This window comes from Haemaphysalis longicornis, unplaced genomic scaffold (genome assembly GCF_048455015.1).
Source record: "Haemaphysalis longicornis isolate Haplotype H1 unplaced genomic scaffold, Haemaphysalis longicornis Haplotype H1 scaffold_10, whole genome shotgun sequence".
Taxonomy (NCBI): domain Eukaryota; kingdom Metazoa; phylum Arthropoda; class Arachnida; order Ixodida; family Ixodidae; genus Haemaphysalis; species Haemaphysalis longicornis.
In genome coordinates, this window is record NW_027526204.1 from 32,076,332 (window position 1) to 32,095,299 (window position 18,968).

The following is an 18,968-nucleotide window of genomic DNA, read 5'->3' on the forward strand; positions in this document are numbered from 1 at the left end:
ATGAAGTACCCAATGCGCGACAATCGAACAGTATTCCTGGGAGGCTTGCATGTGGTTTAAAGAAACGTTTACTCCGACATTGCCGCTGCGAGCGTAGTACCAGCTCACTCCTAATAATGGCGAGAAAAAAACCAAAACCAATGTGAATAAATGACGATAATAGTTAGGAAACACCTTCTATAATTATACATTGATTGCTTGATTGTAGGGTTTAACGCACCGACGCAACGCAGACGATGAGGCGCGCCGTAGTGGAGGGCTCCGGATTAGTTTTGACCACCTGGGGATCTTTATCGTGCGCCGAAATCTCGTACACACGGGCGTTTTTGCTTTTCGCCTCCATCAGAAAAGCGACCGCCGCGGCCGGGAATCGAACCCGCGACCTCGTGCTCAGCAGCGCAACGCCTTAGCCACTGAGCCACCGCGGCGGGTTCTATGATTATACACAAATGCTTTTCGTAGTCCCTACATTATAAGGAGCGGGGAGCTTGCAGTGGTATCTAATTGACCCCTCTTGTCTGCTGGACATTTTCTATTGGTTCTCATATTCTGCTAATACATTTCTCAATTGTGGATGTCTTGGTACACAGCGGATATTTCATATTGGCGGGAATTTCACGAACTTTCTCTATTGCCGTATTTGTTCTTTCTTTATTGAAGGTACACCCCAGGCGCCTCCCTCACACCCGCCAATCTCCAGCACCTAATTTGGCACTGTCCGATATTTACGCGTTACAGAACCTTCAACCCTCCTCCAAATGCCTCCTCTTCATACATCGACCATCGAACGCTGGAACCCTCCACGCTGACTTTAATTGCGCACTACTCTCTAGAAAGCGGTCTAGCGCGAGCAGTTTAGAGCCGTGAGTCTGCTCTCCTCACCCCACATAGCTTCTTCCGCCTTCGTAAGGAGCCACCCAGTTTCAACTTGAATGGCTTATTTTCGAGATGTCCCAAGCTACGAACATGCCAACCTCTACTCCCGCTTCCCCCACTTGACCTAGTGTCTTCCTGATCTAATAAAGGCTTTCTCCTCCTGCTCCTTTATTGAGGTTTTATGCATTCAAGACAATTTTTGATAACACTTTTGCACAGGAGGAGGATGGAACACAATTTTGATTTTTGGTATAAAATATTTTATGGACATTCTTCTTACAAAACGGCGATCGGCAAAATACCTTGAAAAACCTTCCCTTGACGGCTTGGATAGGTTTTACTGCCGATTTGTAATACCAGAAAAATAAAATATTCATTTTACCCCAATTCTACGGGTTTAGTTTACATAGCTATGTCGCCCACATTACGCCCACTACTTGTGGGGCTTTTACAACAGTAGCACCGGCCTTCCAAATTTATCTCAGAAACTAGTGTAGTTGTGTACTGAACGTCCAAGAAAATTAAACCAGCAATAATTCTAAGGTATTTGGTAATTCATAAAGAATTATCCGTGGGAAAAATAAAATTGGAGGAGACGTCAATGTTGCTGCCTCCATATGACAATGACCGGTTTTTCTTGACGCCATACTGCCATTCCATGATTTTTCAGTTGTGACCACTTGATAATAGAAAAACATCTGGGAGCAAATTGCCCGCAAAAGGGCTCGGGCGTGTTACAGTTGTTGGCCTGGTGCTAAGAACTCGTTGCTCTCTGCGCAGCCTGCCGACGTCTCGGTGAGGTGTACAGATACTGCCAAAGCAGCAGCTGCGGAGAGCGGAAGTGCCACCAGCCTTGGAGACAAGCCTGTACGCTTGACTGCCGCACTGGCTGCTTTTGCGGCCCGGCTTACTGCAGAGACCGATGGGGCCAGTGCAGTCGGGACTTGTATTCGCCACCACGAAACGCCGTCTGCTATTACACCAGAAGCTGAGCGATTTAGACATCATCGACAGTGTGCGCTGCGCTTTACTGTGCGGTGTGTAAAGCGGAAAATTACGGTGCAATAAACAGTTGTTGCTGGAGTACTGCATTTTTTATGTATTTTTCGAGCACGTGGGTATATTCAGTGGCGCGAAATTCTCATCCTTCTCCGGCAGGTTCTTCACTGATATAATACAGAAATGAGGTTTGAGGCGAATAGGTTTTGAAGGGAGTTTTCAGAATGATAGTCTTTGTCTAGAAGAAAGAAGAAATTTTTCTTTCTGTCCTGCAATTAATTATGCCATAATTTTTACTTAGCATGCTCTGCGTGTTTTACTGACCCGAAAGAAATGGTGGGGTTGGTGCGGAGAGAGAACAAAACGACTGCAGAGAAAACGGGAAAGGAAAAGTATTGCATAGAAAGCCGAGATAATACCGCAGGAAGAGAGGTACGCGGGAGTAAAAGGACGCGTTAGAAAAGGCTGGGGAGGCAGGGTACAGAAGAGAAGCACGAAGTTAAAATGGACGTTCAAGAGATGGCTTGGTGGGCTAGTTGGTGTAGCATCATAAAGGGTTGATAGCGCATAAACACGACGACGCAAAGAAGAGAAGACAGGACAAGCGCTGAACTACAACTCTACAGTTGTAGTTCAGTTGAACTACAGTTGAACTGCAGTTGTAGTTCAGCGCTTGTCGTGTCTTCTCTTCCTTGTGTCGTCGTGTTTATGCGCTGTCAACCCTTTAAAATGGACGAATGATTGCAGAATAAGAAAATTACGGGAAGGGAAGAAAAGTTGGAGGTAACGGAAGAGTGAAATTGTATTTGAGTGTAAAAATACGTTGATCATTCTAAAAAGGTAGGAAAAGTAGGAGCGTAGCAAAGAGAAAAACAGCAGGCAGGATAGAATCTAAAAAACTGTCTCAGAAATGAAGGGGGAGGGAGGGCTAAGGACCGAAACAGTAACGAAGCTTCGGGAGAGCTCTACCGTTGGCTTAGGTGCTATAACGTGAAGGCAAGCGGAAACGAGAGTTGCTGATGTGATCGGAATAGACTACGGAGAGGTCGTCGAAGAGCGTTGCAGTCCTCCCTCTCCTAAGTCGCCTCTCCTAAGGCCCGCATTTTTAAAACTTCCTTACCTTACCCCATTTCCTCACCTTACTGAAGGAGCCCTTCATGCTCCCTTACAGTGAGGCGACGTTGCAGCTCCGATCCTTATTTTTAACGCCTCCCTCAACCTCCCTTACCAAAGGGCGCCCTTACTCCCGTAGGGAAGCCATTCGTGCACATGGGTGAGAAGGTAAGCGAAATTTGTTCTTAAAATGTGTCTTTATTAGCCGTGATAGGCATGGAATTTGTCGTGCTTTACATATATACGGGCATATATATTTAATGTTTGCTATTGTGCAGTTCTTGAAACAAGTTGTGCGGTCGGTTACTGGTAAGTCAAATCTAGTCTGGCAACAGTCTTACGTTGATTTTTGTCAAAATCGTATTCAGCGTCGAAACGTGCGAGCTAACGTTTTGTGCGAGCGTAGCGCCAGCATAACCATGCCCGGGAAAGTGGATTACACTGAAGAAAAAAAAAGAACTTCTCGAAAAACTGGCGCTAAAATACCAAAACTTTGTGGAGTGCAAGAAGAGCAACGCCGTGTCGCAGCGAGCAAAATCTAAAGTGCGGAAGCGGCTTTACGACGAATACAACAGCACGCCCAACGTGCGCCCGCGGAATGTAAAACAATTCCGCGTCATTAGCGTTTCCTCTTCATTGCATTTGGCAGCCACACGCACTTTGAAAACAGCCGCAAGCACACCGCCTGCGTAACTTCCCAGAGCACATTGCTGACCGTGGGCTGCGAAAAGTTGACGAGGTGGCGAACACCGTCAACCATCAAAAGAAGTTCCCCATGCGAGAAAGTAGGTGTTAGTGTGATAAAAAATTGTGCTAGGGATCATTATCAGCGCTTATTTAAAAGCGGCGATCAGATATCTACCGTGATGTAACTCTGCTAACACTACGCTGAGCGGCAGCGAAGGTTCGCTGGTCCGACCGGTCAATCATCGCGGCACGCGGTGTGCCGAGCTGCCGAAAGATGGCGCTACCTTCACGGAAACATCAAAACAGGCTACGGCAGATGTCTTGGTCACCGATCGCACAAACGGCCATTATAGCTGAAACAAACTTTCACATGCAAGAAAGGAGATGATAGTGCGGTAAAAAGTTGCGTTAGGGATTGTCATTAGCAGTTGCACAGATAGCGGCGATCAAATATCCACCCCGATGCTAAGCCTAAAGTTCCCAAAACCCGAGCCGACTCGAGCAACGCGAGCCTGTTGTGGGCTGTTGCGAGCAACGAGCGCGTTGCGTTTGGATTCCCCTAACGTCTTGGGGAAGTGCCTAGTAACTTAAGCAGCGGCGTAAGTGGGGCTCCCGTTCTGTCCAAGTTCTCGCGCAGGCAGAGTTCCTCCACCTTTTTGATCACTGCTGCCTTGGAGAAACGGTAGCGGAATAAAAACTCGTCGTCGCTGTACAGCTCCATCGGGTTGAAGCGGTCTCACCGCTCCCTCATCGTGAGCGACAGATATCTGTACACGTCTCCGCACATGAAGTCGTCCACCCGCAGGCAAAACCGTGCAAAGTCAGCCAAGCTGTCGTACGAAGCAGTAAACTCGGATGCCATAGCCGTCGCGCTACTCCCACAGCACCAGCGGACGGAGCTCCCAGCGTTCCACACGGCCTAACGAGGCGTGTGCAAAGAACTGCGGAGAAGTGTGCGTCCAGTTGAAAGAGCGGGGTAAGGTCGCATGAAGGTAGCCCGCGAGCGACCTTGCAGTAAGGAGACACAAAGGGAGCGTTTCGTAAGGACGTCTCAGTAGGGAACGTTCCAAAATTGAACTAAGGCCTCCTTGCGAGTTCTAAGGCGACATAAGTAAAGTAAGGAAGGTTTTAAAATTTGGGCCTAAGTAACTAACTAAGGTAGCGCCATTTTAAGATTTCCCCACCTTTCGCCCTCACCAGCGCTGCTTCCCTTTTCCATGTTCTGCCATATCCTTTTTCGCCGGACGGCGGCGCCTGCTATTGGCTTAACAGAAAAGTCACGGGTTAGCTCTGCTGTTTTTTTTCTGCATCCTTCACGGCGGGGTCGCCCCTTCTACAACGCCGCCGGTGTGGGGCCATGATTGGCCGTGCAGCCTCAGAGCCGGCTCTACCGTTGGCGCCAGCTGATAGCAACGAAACAATTAGCTGCTCGTTTCCAATGAATGTCGCGTTATTGTCGCTTTATGTTGCTCCGCGGTGCCGATGTGTTGTGCCTTAGGCAGCGCGAATGGAGTGAGGGATGGCAAAAGACTTCGTTATTCCGTCCGGGAAACACGCCGCAGAAAGGAGAAACGTTTGGTCGCTTAGATTTGAACAAGAATCCTTCAAGCCGACGCTTCCATCACCCTTTTGCGAGGTAATTTTTGGAATGTTTGTTCTCTCTGCTACAATCTGCGCAAGTTTGAGCGGTCATTTACGAAGAAATACGCATTCGCTCCCCGACCGTCGTCCACCCTTTGTTCTGAGTAGGCATTGCGCGCAGCGGTGAGTTCGTCACGTCGTAAGCTTTGCTTTGGATAAGAGGCCGTGTATTTGTTCTGAGCGCGCTTACTTCCCAGCATAATTATCAGCGGCTTATTATGTCCAGTTGGTTGTCGTGCGGTTGCCGTTATGCAAGGATTGTTCACCTGAATTCGAGCTTGTCTTGCTCGACGGCAGCTTGCGTCTGACGATGTAGCGTATGCGTTCCGAGTGCGTGTAAGCTCGTTCTTACGTGAAGTCATGTTTTATGTGTAAGCTACCAAGGTAGTATTATGACATTGGAGCGATTTGTTGCGTATTATGTACTTGGTCAGTGCGCCGCACAGTGCGGCTGTACAGAGCAGAAAAATTGCGGCTAGCTAAATAATATAAATCAAGTTAACCTAGTGAACGCGCCGTTGACGCATGTCTGATTTGCAATTTCCGTTATCGCTTTGTTAAATTCGCGCACGTTTAAGTGGGACTACGAAATGCATATCGGAACCACAACGGCTGCACGACCTTTCTTTCGTGTTTTCGCAGTGCGCAGAGGACCTTTCATGACGTCTTAACGTTTGGTTTACTTGTGAGACCGTGTATTTGCAGTTTGCGCGCTTACTTCAGCTTAAGTAAGCGCGGTGCACCAGATACGGTCACTGCGATGTGAACCAAAACCACCTGAGCAAATATGTTCTCAGCAGACCCACTTTTGTTCAGCAAATCGATTTTTAAACTCATTTAGTTTAAGCGAGTTGAGCGTGGACGCGGCAGTGAGTAGATGCGCGAACGCGAATTTGATTAGGCTAAGGTTGAAAGGTCTGCAATGCATATTGCCTATACGTGCGGAGTGCATGTGGAGCACCTCACACTAGGTGCGACATTTTTTTTCTGAGTTCGAACATTTCATAAAGGATCGATTTGAGCAACGTATGTTAGAGAAGCTCGGCCTCCTCCAATTGATAATTTCCGCATCACGGAAACTACGGATAGTAGAGAGTGCTAGTATAGCGGCAAGCGGAGGCTCACGGATATGGAGGCGGGTTACCGGGACCTGACTGCGCATGCACACGCGGGGAGGGCGAGGAGTTCACCGCTCAGCGAAACAAATGCCTGGGCATGAAGATGGTCGGCCCGCAGAACTAATTCACTCTACCTGAAAGAATCCGCAAGTGCCCAGTTGAGCCCTAGCGTTAGCGGACGCTAGCCGCTATGCTAGAAATCTAATCTTTTTCAACGGCTGGTTTTCAAAAATGGGGCCACCCGGCTGCACGTGCGCTCATCGGTACATGTCCCAAGCGTGACGGGTGCCCCTCTCACTCCTGGGAGAAGGAACGGCCGCCACCCAGCGACAAAAACGGTGGTTCATTATCTGGGTAAAATTGGCCTTCGGCTTCGTATAGTTCGGAAGGATAGCAACCGATGAAGAGTGCAGCGGCGAGAGGAAGATTGGGAAGTGGAATGGAAAGTACCTCGGATCGGTAGGTGGGAGAAGACGAAAAAAATTAAAGACGTTCCACTCAATGTGAAAGCTGACGGAAGTGCAGAGGAGTGATTCGCTATAATGGGCTGCACCGGCGTTATTCGCTCACTGCTGCATTTCATATTTCCCGCCTTCGCAGTGCTCGCGCGCCCCCTGCCTGAAACTGCGCCAGCTGGAGTTCTGTTTGTGCTATCGCTAGAGCAACGGCAACTCCTTCTGCCTCAGTTGCATTTGTGGTTTTGACGGTGCAACACGAGGCCGGGTCTCCACTCTCACGAACTGCTACCGCTGTGTGTGCGGTCTCGTTAGTATCGTGTCCGGCAGCGTCCGCATAGTGCGCACCAGACCTCCCTACAAATTTGGGCTTCAAGGTCACCGCCCTATTTTTTCGTCTGCCTTCATGAAATATCGGGTGCGTGTTTTTAGGCCGCATTATAATCATGAGTCTGTTCCTAGTTGGTCTAGGTACGATATCAGTCTGCTTGGAACACTCAGAGGGTTCGAATCCCAGGCTCTCCATGATGTTCCTTCCAGTTTTACTCTTAAAATTCTTTGATGCTGCGACACGGTGGCGGCTTCTATGAGTTCATCCACAGTGTTGGATACATGTAGTCTTAAACGTTTTAGCGTCGGGGTGTTTGCAGGAAGACCTGTGCGGTTTTCATCCCTCTCCTGAGTATGATTTCAATTTCATCTTTCTCTGCTTTGCCAAGTTTGAGATAGGGGCAACGAATAGTACACGACTTATGACGAAAGTCTGAAACAATCTCAAGATATTGGCCTCCATCATCCCTGATTGCTTGTTAGAAAAGCGCTTAAGTAACCCGCACGTCTGGCTGGTACTGGCTTCAAGTCTACTGATATTTTCAGTATTTTTTCCATTTGTTTGTATGGCCAGTCCTAGGACTCTAACACTGTCACCGATCGGAATGGCATTGCCATTCACTCGTAAACCAATGCCGAAGCTCTTGCAAGGGGGACTTTTCATTTTCCTCTTTGGGGATGGTAGAAAAAGAGCCTCTGATTTTTCTGACGAGAATTTCAATCCGATCAGCTCAAGACATTTCTCTATTGTATCTATGGCCTTCTGAAGTGTACTTTGGATTTGACCGTCGTGACCCCTGTTCACCCTCAGCGTCAAGTCGTCCGCTTAAATGGAGTAATTCAGGTTTTTTCTTCGTCCAGCCACTCTGGAAGCCCGATCATCGCTCTATTAAACAAAGTCGAAGAGAGGACGGACGCTTGTGGTATCCCTCTATTCCCCAATTTAATTTTTTCGAGTGACTGTCCTACTAAGCTTATGGTTGCAGTCTCATTGGAGAGAAAATCCCTTACGTGGTTATATGTCTTCATACCTACGTTTAGCACGCTAAGGTACTCGAGTATTGCTGTGTGTTTTACATTGCAGACGTCCAGCTTTGGACACGTCCAGGCCTATAATTATCCTGACAGTCTTTTTGTCGATAACCTGCTCTTTCAGCTGCAGCATGACATCGCATACCGGCAGGTGGGTCTGAAGCCTATCATAGTATCAGGGTACAGGTTTGATCTTCCATGAATCTATTCAGTCCAGTTTGGATTACATGCTCCATAAATTTACCAACACAAGATGTGATGGAAATTGGTGGGACGTGCACAAAGTGTAACTTCTTCCCTGGCTTCAGAATCAAGACCACGTTCGCAGCCTTCCACTCTTGCGGTATCTCTCCCTTGTCCCAGCATTTTGCATATACGTTGTTAGGTTACTAATGGACCCGTCATCAAGATTCCTGAGCTGCTATCAAGATTCCTGCTGCTGATTTTATCCGGGCCGGCAGCCGTGTTGGTTCTGAGCCGGTTAATATTAGCCCTCACTTCCGCGACCGTGATGGGACTGTCCAAGTCCGGATTTTACGAGCCCGCGTAGACAGGGAGGCAAAATAAAGGAAGGGGATAATAATGTGGGGTACTAACTTGCTCCACCAAAGATATGGCAGGTTTAAAGCCAATAAACCGACAGAGATAAAAGCCACAAAACATTTTTCAAGAAAAAACACACTTAAGATAAAAAGCCATATGCGCTGGAGAAGCGCCAAAGGACTAAATAAGTCAATACTATTGAGGCAGCATAAAGCAGCAGGGCATGAACAAAACACGTCGCATTACACGAGTCAGCTTAGTACAAAAGCTTGCCAGAGAGGAGCAGCTCCCCTCTACAAAGATATACAAATTATGTACATCATTTACATCATGTACATAGCCGATCAGTTAATCTCGGTTTTACACATGGTGCAGCCAAAGCAGCCAAAATAATTTTCGTCTTGAAGAAGCAGAATAAAGTGCATAAGAGGGAAAAAGACACACATTGTCTAGATCTAGCGTAAAGCATCTTTTGTTTGCAAAATTTATCATTTCTCCTGTTTATTTTTATGCCGTTTCTTTTTTTGTCCGCGGTGTTGTCTTTCTTGGTAGCCAACTTTCTATACTTTAATTTATACCAGTCTTTCCTTTCCCTTTTAAGTCCCTTATTCCCCTATCCATGTGTAGCGCAGCCAGCCGGACAGTTCTTCTTCGCATTATTTTCTTGAGTAACCTCCCTACCTTTCTTCAACTGTTTCTTCCTTTCTTTCAACTCGCACACTAGGCCGTCTTAGACTATCTGTTAGGATCACAAACTCCCCTAAAGGCCTGGTGTAATTACTAGTGGTGAAATGCAATTTGTTGGATGAGGACTGCTCGTAAATATGAGCCCCACTTCTTTTCTGCGTTCCTTTTTGCTTGTTCTTGCAGCCAAGGAGCAATGTACTATATGTGCTATATGTATAAAAGGTATTGTAGTTATGTATTTGCAAAGGATTTTATTTGGTTCAGCTTGCATAAAAAACTTCTGATGTCTCACACAAAACCGGTGGAAGAATGCGAAGGCAAGGCTGTCAAGGTGAAATTTGTTGTTTTTTTATTGCTGGAATTGAGACACAGAATGTGGTCTGTATTGTGAAGTACATGATACATAGGGGCTGATGGCATTATCACGCCCCCATTGTGATTGAGGAAAATAAGAATGCTGGTTACGTCAACCTAAATGAGCATTAACCGAAACTTTCATAATCAGCTACAGGAATACTGCCACCCAGCTCTGGTAATCTATTTTGTCATCATCCTTATTGCTGTCAGTAGGCTAGAATGGAAGCGTGGAAATTCAACAAAGTCTGGCATGGTATCTTTCTGGCCGCCGGTTTGACGTTGGAATAAATGACAAAGCTGTTCAACAACGCAATGGCTGTTCCAGCAGTAACGCAATGGCAAATTGATTAATAAGAGTATTTGCCAACCTGGGTAGGCAGGAAAAAAGGAAGATAAGGCAAGCGTCCATTCACCGCCGTCACTGCCACCCAAATGTCCAGTTGCAATTTCGGCTCCGGAAACGCGACACTTTCACTAGGTCCGTAACTTCAATCGTGAGGCAGTTCCGCAGCCATGGCCCCAGCTTTTCGGCTCGTCTGGGTAGGCAGAAAAAAATATCAGATAAGGCAAGCGTCCTTTCACCCGTACAGTTTCATACTAATATATACTAGAGGGAAATCTGGCGCTGCATTCCCGGGCTTCGGTGGGCAGCGTCATTGAAGCTAGCGGCGTTGCTCTCCTACTTTGCTTGGTTAGGCGCATGGCTTCTTTTTTGTCTTGAAGCCAAAGTGGACAAAAACGGGTAACACTGTGTTCTAGTTCATCTTGCATGAAGCTTCTAAATATTCCCTGACAAATAAATCTTTCTGGGGCTTTATATTTAAAATAACAAAACAAACTTGATTAATCTTCTGCAGTACTATTTTTGCTTTTTTGCAGCCAGAGGCAACTTTCTAGCCTGTTCGTGAGCCATTCCAAGTACAACTGGAACGTACCTGCCCGGTACATCACGGAACGCTCGCTGAAGCGTGGCTCCCCTGGACAGTGACGCAAGATTTCCCTCGACTGTATATTAGTATGAAACTCTATGCTTTCACCACCGCGGCTGCCGCCCGCTATATATGTGCGCTACATGGAGCGCGATATATGGGCATAATTAAAAGAAAATTATTAACCGTATCTACAACTACTGATCCGGCAATAACAGCGTGATATTATGGCGGCCTTATGTTTACACAGCTTTGAGGGCCAGCTTTACCCGCCAGCCTACAGGTGACTTCAAAACCATCGCAGCGCTCGCCTCTTCAGTTGCGGCCATCGTGGCCAACGAGCCGCCTTCTTTCCAGCCTGCTTTTTTTTGCTGTTTTTTTTTTGTTCTGGTTTTCTTTTTTATTTTTGCTCTTGCTCTCATTACGCCATTCAGAAAATACACAATATAGCGCATTTTCGGGCATATTTAGCAAATACAAGCACACTCTCCAAGCTAATGTAGCATTTGTTTTTATATTAAACCATTGTGGACAATTTGTAAAAAAATATATTGACACTGAAAAAGGGAGAAATGTCTGACAAAATATTTGTCAAATTTGGAAAAATCTTGATTCCGTGCCATACGCGCCCCTAAACTGCGCATTGCTGTGCTCGAAGAAAAATGTCAAACACAAGGCATCCACTAGTAAAAATCCTTTCAGTTTATTGCAGAAAGTTTCATATGAACGCTTTCTGTTTTAACAGAGAAAATAACCTCGAATATGTGCACCGAAACTTCACCTTGTTGTTCCACAGAATGTCTACTCCGCACGGTATGCCCAGGCCTTCATAAAAGCAGCGCGAGTCAGCGGCTTGGCGCTGGAGGAATACCGTTCGACCAAATGGTATTTCGTGTATTCAATACGGGAAAAATGGATAATTCGCGTGTTGGTGGGAAAAGTACAACGTGAAGCTAGCGGTGGTGCGCCCATACTAGGAATACGTGTATACTCAACGGCTGGCTGCATACCAAACATGCTGGTCATCAGACGTGCTGACCTTGGTTTGATATTGTTACTACGATCACAACAATGTGAAATTTAGGGGTTTGAATGGGCCAGAGAGGAAGTTTTTCTAATTTTGAGAGATGTTTTCACGTAAATTTCGTCCTGTTTCATTGTTAATATATGTTTCACGAACGGAGAAATTTAAAAAATGTTTAATTCGCTGAGACAGTGTGACTGCATTTGATAGAGATGTTCAAAAATGCGTAAATTCGTGTATTTTCTCCGTGGCGTAATGAGAGCAAAAAAAGGGAAAATCTTTTTAAAACGCAGTACAAGGCACTCCAGAGCCTCAAGGTCTTGTCCACTAGAAATAGTGAAAAAGAAATGTTTTTATAAATTTGTTACACAGATGAGTTTGCTTTGAAATGTGGGTATAAAAGGCTGGCTACAAAAACAAGAAAGGGGTAAACTACTCTGCGGTAGCATTGTGGGTTATGCAAAGATGAGCTACTACTTTACTCCAGAAATCCATGATGGCCGACTTCACAGCTGGGACGTTTGGCATGGAATAACCTCAATAAAACACGTTTCTTAGGATCTCGCATCCAGGGCGTCACAGATCGAAGTTTTCCTGAAGTATTGCTTTCGTTTAAACACCTCTGTTCAAAGCTGTCTTACCCATATATGACACTGCTGACCACTTGAAGTAGGGCTGTGAATTGGAACAAAACAGCTTTTCAGCAAGGTGTCAGCGTAAACGACAACTTGGAAACAAACAAATTGGCGTGAAAGCATTGCTCGTGCCCAATTGGTTGGAGTCAATTTTCTCAGAAGACACTGTTCGAGAATACTACAAGCAGCCGTATTGTTATGGCGCCGAGTCTACCGTTGGCCGGCAGTTGAAACCAACAAACGAAAACTGTCGGGCGCATTGTTTTTGAGAACATATTCATGGGCGGAAAAAGAAGTGTGACACAAAAACAGGTTGTTGGTTTGAACAATGCCACCTACTAAAACAGCGTGGATAAACTGGGTAACAATGATGCATCACTCATTCGCCAAAAAAACACAGAAAATAAATAAGAACTAGTGTGACTTCGGAAAACTATACAGCGCTCTAGTTTGTCACTTGTTCCGTCCGCATCCCTGCACTGTTTTTTAGTGTGAATAATGTGCACCCAACTAGCCCAACGTCAGCCTTAGTAAGTTACATACTTAGGCGGCTTTTGCCTTAAGAGGTATAATATTGGAATACGGCAGAGAGCACCAGGCCAACAATTGTCTGCATTTTTGTTCTGTGTTCAATATTTCTTTCAGTAAGCTGCCAGTACGAGTTCTCCCCACCATGGGACCCACAACCAGGATTATGGGGTCATTCTGCTTACAATACACGACCGAGTATGTTTTCCTTCCTGTGAAATAACGTCCTGGGATGCTCGGGAGGGGGCCGTCGTCTGGGAAAATCTATATATTCACACTACTTACAGAGAACCGTTCAATGCACAGCCATCTTGTCGCCTCGCCTAGTCGTCTGCTGATGTGCCTGCTGAGGTGGGTGTCAGCTTCATCTTTGTCTTCTGTGAAAGTTTTACACTTCCATTTGCGATTCCTGTTCTGCAGTAACAATTAATTTAGGCTGATGTGCTGGTGTGCGGACGTAACAGCGTTTGACTCGTTTTTTCTGTGATGCGACGAAAACTTGTTATTGCGGAGTACAGTTATATTAGAAGAATGCGAAAATTTATTATAATTACTGTAGATGTCGAGCTGCAGATTTCACCATCCTGAGAAGATGCCCTGAAAACTGGTATGCTATACCCGATATAACCTGCGTGATTGCAAATTAGTTCCCCGATCTGCTTGCTCTAAACAAGCTTTTCTATAACTCATCGCATGTGTCATCACTACCTGCGTCGTTTAATAATGATCTTTGCAGCCACGCTAGCTGCAATATAACACATGAAAATATATGCATGCGACTTTGTATAATATAAAAAATGCCTAATGGGACTGAATCAGTTAACAATCTCTTGCAAGGTCATTAGACATACAATTGTCATGTTCGGTGTAGCTGTGCAAGTGTAAAGCATCTTGTTTGGTTGATTTGGAGTTCAACTTTAAAAGCCCTCTGCAATGCCGCCAAACATTAGGGCGAGAGATGACTGAAAATTCTCCCTGAGCAAAACCAGTTGATAAATACAAAAAACATTGAAATGTTCGTTTTTTCCGCGCCGAATAAAATTGAAACTAATACCCGCGGCTGCCTTCACATCTGAGTCCTCTAGAAAATTTTCATATGTATGCACTGTATATGTTTATGTTTCCTATTCCCTAACTATTTAGAGCATAGTCTGCAATAGTGCAGAAGTGGCCTTCATACATTGTAGCGCAAGGTCGCCTTTCGCACCCATGCGATGTATGCGATGTATTTGTTTCGGGTACAGATTTTTCCATCGCGTGCATTATCGCGAGAACCCGATAATGCACGCGTTCTACGCATGCATTATCGGGTTCTCGCGATAATGCATCCCTTAGTGCAATGCTTCTTATTACACAACGATTGTTACATGGTAGATGGGAATCCCGGACCCTCCCGTCGATAGGTGGGCATTCTTTTATGTCGAGTATAACTTGTTCCGTGCACACACCGCCGAGTAATCATCGTTGCCCAACGCAAGGTTCGTTCAGTGCGGGGTTCATTCGGCAACGCTGATTACTCTTTTCAGTTTACGCCACGTGCCTGCTCTTACAGAAAACTTTCGAGTATGGCAGGCAGTGCAATAGGCAAATAACAAAAATCGGGGGTGGCCGTCTGCTCCTGGAACAGCCTAGCAGACGACGGCAGCAGCGGCCTTGGGTGGGTGTACCTGTCTGTGATGCCGTGAAGACTACTTCGGATGGGGTGGAGGCTGTGCACTTGGGACAGGCAAGGCGCTAAAAGTAAGGGAGCAATAAATACGCGTTGGCATCAGGCCTAGCTCTACTATACATAGGGAACGGGGATTTTTCACTGTTCAAACGCTTTTTTTAGGAATTTAGGCTTTTTGTGCTCACCAAACCGGCCTCTAGATAATTTACGGTTGGCAAAATAAGTCCGTTTTCTGCCTCTTCAGGTGGAACCAGCCGAACATAAGTCTGATGGACGTGGTGTATTACCAGTCAATGTACATCAACCACCGCCCAAAGCAGATCATGGTACATTGCGATCCTTGCGTCTTCAAGGGACCATACGCAGACTTGCTTCAAGGCATAAACTTCACTTTCGTGCCCACAAGGTTACCTGAGGAGGTCTTCGGGAAGCCTATTCTCGCGAGTGCTGACTCATTGGCTGCAAGCAAGCAGCGAAAACATAAACTCAGACGTAATAAAGTGAGATATTTGTATTTACTTGCTGATATAACTAAGGTTCTTTTAGAGAGTGAAAGAAAGCTGGAAACATAGTTATAAAAGAACAACCTCCTATTTTTTTTACATTAGGTTATTTCCGATGCCAGCGTTTGACTTCAAGAGGAATTTTCTTATTATGAGCCCGATTTAAAACACGAATGTTCCACGTGCACGTAAAGATCCTAGCCAAGATCGCTTCGGAGAGCAATCAGAACTGCTCCTTTATTAGAGAGTTTTAGCATAGCGGCTCCCGTACGCTACGCTAAGGTTAGCGGGTAGCGGGACCGGACTGCGCATGCGCGCGCGGGGAGTGCGAGGAGGTTGCCCCTCAGCGGAGGGAAAGAGAGGGCATTGCGAAGGCAGGCCGCGCGGAACTAATCCACCCCACCGTGACGAATTTGCTCTCCCCAGTCGCGCCCCGCTACCCGCCGCCGTAGCGTTAGCGGACGGAGCACGCTATGCTAAAACTCTCTAATATTAGATGACTAGCGGTGCACTACGCATGTCGTGTGACCAATTTCCATTTGTACACACATCACAGACATCAGACAGACTAAAAGCTTCTGCATGCCTCATCGATGATGTTACAAATTATGCGGTGTAAACAAGAAACGTTCCAATTTAGCCCCTGAACTGTGTGGTTCAGAGCATAAACATGGAGGCAGCTCACCTTTTGTGCGTACGTAAAAGCAGTGAGATACGTTTTGGCTGCGCCGCCCAAACAGAACGCGAGGTAGTAGCACACAATCCTCCTCCTAAAGCGTTGTCCGATACACCACTCCCGTAATGGCCTGCCTTGTGAATATGTAACTTCTTGATATGCATTGCATTGTGCAGTCGGTACTCAAATTACCGGCACACATTTATTTGCAATCATTCCTCAATACACCATTGCGAGTGTTTGGATGTAAGGGCGCAATCTTGCGCGTGTTATATACCATATCCGGAAAACTGCGCAGACGGACCATTACATTATGGCAACGATTGCACTGGGGTAGACAGAAACGCGCGCGGATTCGATTTTACTTTTTTCGCAAACAGTATAAATAACATTAAAAAAATCTACCTAAATACAATTTACTGGAAACGTAAAACTTCAACCTCCTGGCAACGAACCACTGCAGAGACACTTCTCGCAACGCGTCACGTGCGGGTCTGGTTGCCGCTTGTCGACAACACATCACGGAATTTTCAGTTCTTTAGGGAAACATAACATGGCCGCCATGCTGACGCAAACACTACTCAACCGGGTTATCTGCGTCTCCTAAGTGATTTCATCCTCGGCTTATTTGTCACATTTGGCGATACCTGAGCTCAGACAAAAGTATGGCAAGCACGCGCAGTCCCGGCCGGGTCTGCTTAAAAGTCCAGGTACTATTCTTAACCCATTGAAGGAATGTTTTTCAGTCTTTGGTTCAGTCACCGGCCCTTCCGCCCGAAGTATAATTTTCTGCATGACAAAGGATTGCAGTAGACCACGTCTTCACAGCAAAAAAAAAAATCTCTTGCGATGGTTTGTGACGCAGGCTGGCTACCTTTCGGTACTCCGTTTCGCTTACCTGCAGATGCTCGGCAGCTTTTCAGGGGCAGAAGCATCACGCGTTCTGTCACCCTGCTTCCCAATCTCCTGCAGGTTGTGTGCAACTGCGTGCATGTACAGCAGTACAGTTATTTTTCCTTCTTTGGTCCTCCGACAAGATTTCGTTTTTGAAGTCTTATAGTGACAACGATGCTGTTGACTGGGGGTTAAGCTGGCGAATGTGCACAGCGAAACATCGCGAACGATGACGTCTTCACGCTGCGGCAGCGCTTCACCATAGCCTTGCTTCACCTCGCCATATGGAGGCCACGCATGCCCAAATGAGGAGCTAAGCCGTTACGTCACCACGGGGGTATAAAAGAGCAGCTCTGCTTTGCCGCATGCGGCGACAACAGCCGGGTCAAGGACGAAGACAGATGGAACGACCGAAGAGCGTCACTCTCGAATGAGAGCGAGCGCGGTGCGAAAGGCGCCGAGTCGCTACTAGAGAACATATGCGACGAGTTCGGTTCAAAAGCGAATATCACTCCGGCGAAGCGGCGACGAAATGTTTGTGGCTGCAGAAGATCCATTGCAAGACCGTTCAAAGCGCAAAACGTAAAACGAGGGATGACGAGAGGCACGACGAGAGAGGTACAGAACATCCGGAGTTAGGAGGTCGCGTACAATACATACTTCAATGGCCGGGTGTAGTTTATTCTTCGGAGGGCTAACGACGGTACCACGCTGAATTTTAACACGAAAGTGTTTTATTCCCAGTTGCGGAAAGATTTCGCTGACGTCGTATCCGTCATGGAAGTGAAGCCTCTACAACGAAGCAAGCGGCCTGTAAACACCCCTGTAGACAAGGTCTTCTTGCGGGGAAGCAACCTTTAGTACTAAAGAGTAGGTTATACCAGAGTTCTTCAATGCTTTACTGGTCACGAAACTGCTCCGTAACTCAATGGGAGAGCTTCATATGCTGCGTTTGGCCGCCGCGCGGTGGCGCCACCCTCTCACTGAGGTCACTCCTCGGGCAGCGTTGCGCTGGCTCGAACGGCAGAGCCGTGGCGAGTTGTGTTTGTTTTGTGCGGGAAAAAAAATGTAATGTGAATCTCGCGCTCTTGTGATGCGACTTAACTAGTGCAACGATGATGCCTAACATGTGTTGCGTCCCGGGATGTCGTTCCTTGTACAACGATACCACAGAAAATGTTTCCTTGTTCTGTTGACCGAGCGACGGGGAGCTGCGAGGGAAATGGAGCCACGCCATTCCAAGCCACGAAACGGTGGATTTCAGCTTCGGTTATAATTGTGTGACAGTGCGTGGAAATGCACTGTGTGTGAGAATGGAAAAAGCAATGTACCCTTTTGAGAGCATCGTGGACCTAAAATTGTACAAGGCTAACAAAAGCCGGATTTTTGTCATATCAGTCAGGTTGTAGCGGTGCTTCATTACCTGTTTGCAAACTTGTATTACCTTGCGCTCAGGCTGGCGTGTAAAAAAGCTTTGGGACGTCCTTGTGCTTTTACTTTTCATATTTCCGCGAATTATCCCTTAGGGTTCGTCTTGTTTGTTTTGTAACCACGCGTGGCCGATTCCGGTTTCTTATCTGGTGTTTCAACCTGAGCGCCCGTTTGCTCTTTTTGTCGTACGTCCCGTCGGGCAATATTGTTTGATATGAAAAGGGTGCCACCTTGTCGCCAACTTGATTTTTTGTTTCTTCGACAATGTTCTCGATCCCATTTCCATGGATCTGAAATTAATAACGTTCCGAGAGTAATGCATGCATAGCAAACGCCGCGCAACTCACTTTATTGACGTTCATCTGTGCACGTCACACTGCGGACTGCTTCTTCGACGTTTGTGTTTGATTCTAGTCTTCTGTAGAACAGGAGCTCGCTAGCTGGCTGCGTTCAGAAAAGCTTTGCGTCGTTCTTGGCTACGTGGCAATATTCTGTTTCCACCGTGTGCTCCACAACGCAGCGCGAAAAAATAAATTTTTCTACTCTGGACCACGATCTTTTGTCTCCCTTCGTAACTTTGAATTTTTGTTGCGTGTGATAACATCAGTTTTATTGTTCTTTTTTCGCTTCCTGTTTTTGCAAGGATTGCAAAGCGTGGAAGCGGAAAGACACATGGTGCAACATATATCTCTTCGTGTTTTGATCCTTCGCGTTTCTGCAGCCTTTTTAGATGTTCTCAAGTATGTACCCACTTATTGAAACGACAATACTATTGGGCTATCTCGTTTAGTGTTCTGTGCATTCCAGAGAAATCAACGGATTCATTAAGCGTAGTCTGAAC

The 18,968-nt window shown here is 46.4% G+C and overlaps 1 long non-coding RNA gene across 1 annotated transcript; it reads left to right on the forward strand.

Moving 5' to 3' along the window:
• Window positions 1-12,864: 12,864 nt before the first annotated feature.
• On the forward strand, window positions 12,865-15,109 carry LOC144157682 (uncharacterized). Its single transcript, XR_013319824.1, has 4 exons — window positions 12,865-12,956; window positions 13,072-13,152; window positions 13,242-13,305; window positions 14,868-15,109. It is a non-coding gene; the product is annotated as an uncharacterized LOC144157682 (long non-coding RNA).
• The last annotated feature ends 3,859 nt before the right edge of the window (window positions 15,110-18,968 follow it).